The sequence below is a fragment of the Bidens hawaiensis genome, unplaced genomic scaffold, assembly GCF_021521415.1.
Source record: "Bidens hawaiensis isolate Kalapana, Puna unplaced genomic scaffold, B.hawaiensis_p1.1 tig00006551_1, whole genome shotgun sequence".
Taxonomy (NCBI): Eukaryota; Viridiplantae; Streptophyta; class Magnoliopsida; order Asterales; family Asteraceae; genus Bidens; species Bidens hawaiensis.
Window position 1 is genome coordinate 204,076 of NW_027491441.1, and position 3,058 is coordinate 207,133.

Consider the following 3,058-nt stretch of genomic DNA (forward strand, 5'->3'; position numbering starts at 1 on the left):
ACCACTCCACTCTTAAGTAAATAATAATAACTTCCATACTTTATCATCATTACATTTAGATATGAAAAGATTTTTAATCCCCTAAAGCAAGGGATTGTGTTCCCTTGAGTTTGCCTATAAATTTGTAGCCTAAATTATCACCCAAAACACACTTCAAAGAACTACAAACTTGCACTAATCCTTTCCCAAGCATCCGTTGTTTCCAACTCCGATCCTGTTACTAGGTAAGCCGAGAATATAACCTTGAAGACCTACTATCCAACCCTTATATTCTCCTATTTCTTGATCTTAATATATATACTTGTTATTTAATCGTATTCTAGACCTTCGATTCCGAGGCCAACACCAAGAAAACCCGAATCTCGATTAATCCCTTAACAAGAACCTCAGGTGAGTCTCACAGCCCCTATTTTCACTGTTTTCACTGTTTTTAAATTGCTTTCGGGGCGAGGGACACGTACTTAAATAATGTTTTTGTTGGGTTTTATACAAGATTATCAAAGTCAAGTTAACCATATTTAACTAGAAAAACGCAACGGAAGCTTAGATTTTAAATCTAGTTATGAACATACCATTATGTTAATAATCAAAACCCAATGAACAAGGATCAAAATTACAAGAACAATATGCTCACAAAATGTAAATGTACCTTCTTCTACCTTTAGAAGAATAAGTAAGATATTGAAGATGATGGTGGATGAATGGCAAGCCTCCAAAGAAGAAGACCTCAAGATAGTGATACCCCAAGCTATTTGTGACAACACCAACTTGATTGCTAGGATTTATGAACACTTAAACAAGCTCACAAGCTCTCCCAAAACTCCTTGGTTTTGGCCGTGAACTTGAGAGAGAGTTAGAGGAGTTTCTTGATTCAAAATTTTGAATAATAATCTACACACTCAAGACACCAAAATGCATGTAATCTTATTGGGGATGTAAAAGGTTCCCATCACATGGAGACAAGGCATAAAAGGACAAAAACTTCCACCCACATGGGGTGGCCGTTTTTTTTGATATTATTATTATTATTATTTTTTTTTTTTTGCTTTTGTTTTAACCATTAAAACATCTCCAATTTATTTTATAAAACTCATTTCATAAAATGCACATACATTTATATAATTATTTAACCAATTAAATAATTAATTTATATAAACAAATTATCCACATAATTTATTTAAATCCTCAAGTGTGTTTGTTTAGAAAACCAATTTTCTAAACAAGTAGTGTTCGGTATTCGTTTAAATGATCAAATCACTAAAAGAATACATTTGGTGTCGTCTAGCTTGTTATTGGGTATGACCCGACTTGGATCAAACACAGTTAGCCACATTAGTATAAGTATGTGTCTCGGGCATACGTAATTCCAACAATCTCCCACTTGCACGAGATACATAGAAAATTAATGCAAGTGGTGAATACCGCCTAACAACAGTTCACCACCCCTAATGTGTTTGACGAAGTGCCATTCAATAACATCATCCCTTCAAGTCCCTTACTTGATATGATTTAGGTGAATCTATCATTATATCCCTTTGTTACTAGATGTCATGTTGGATCTAAGAGACATAGGTGATCATTCTCTTTACAATTCAACTTTATCAGGCCTTAGACATCTAAACTCTCAACACATAAGAGGAACAAATTCCGTCTTGACTGTATACGCCTCTCACTATCACTTTATACCCCACCCGAGCTCATCCTTATGTACCATCTTTTACGAATAGCGAAGGGGAGAGTCAAAGTGTAATACTCGGTGAAAATCAAGACCCAATATACATCTCAGGTCTTAGGATAATATGAAATTCTCCTTTACTCAAGGTTACTAATGATCAAGTCAATCGACTCCATGTAGTAATATTGAGAGCGGGTCAGTCCAATATTTGTATCCCACAAATATCTATGAACTTTGGCAGCAATCCTATGCTCCATATTCATTCCTTATGAATATCTACCAATCCTAGTTCATAATAGTCTTGCTTCATATTTGTTCCCACAAATGTGATCGACTACGGACTTTTAGAATAAGATTACTTATTCATGGATTAAACATGCAAAATTTAGAATTTAACTCAAGATTCCATAATCATATAAAAGAGTTAAATTACAAAAGTCTTTTAAACTTTAATACAAAATAGATCAAATCCAATTACTAGAATATCGAAGTCCTAAGCCACTCGTATGACGCTCATGTTTCGGTCTTTCTAGGAGCTTCGTGAATGGATCCGCAAGATTTTGATCAGTTCCAACTTTGCGAATACATATCTTTCCTTTTTCAACTTCATCCCTTATGTAGTTGAATCTCCGCTCTATGTGCCTTGTCTTTTGGTGCGAACGAGGTTCCTTGATTTGAGCAATCGCACCCTCGTTGTCACAAAAGATTTCTAGGGGGTCTTGAATGGAAGAGACCACCCCTAGATCAGTTATGAATTTCTTCAACCATGCAGCTTCCTGAGCTGCTAATGAAGCGGCGATGTATTCTGATTCTGTAGTGGACAATGCTACCACTTCCTGTTTTGAGCTCTTCCAAGAGACAGCTCCTCCATTAAGAGTGAACACATACCCAGACTGTGATCGAGAATCATCTCGATCAGTTTGGAAGCTCGCATCCGTGTAACCTTTTATAGCGAGTTCCTCCTCACCAGATCCATATATCAGAAACATATCCTTAGTTCTCCTAAGGTATTTCAATATGCTCTTAACAGCCATCCAATGACTGTTTCCTGGATTCTGTTGGTATCTGCTTGTCATGCTCAAAGCGCATGACACATCCGGTCTAGTACATATCATCGCATACATGATGGATCCTATAGCAGAAGCATATGGGATTTGTTTCATCATCTCTTGCTCATCCTTTGAGCTTGGACATTGATCTGAACTCAATATGGTCCCTCTTTGAATAGGTACAAAACCTTTCTTGGAGTTTTCCATCTTGAACCTTTTCAAGATCTTATCAATGTATGTACTTTGGTTCAAACCTATCAAGCGCCTTGACCTATCCCTATAGATCTTTATTCCCAAAATATAGGCAGCTTCACCAAGATCCTTGATGGAAAAT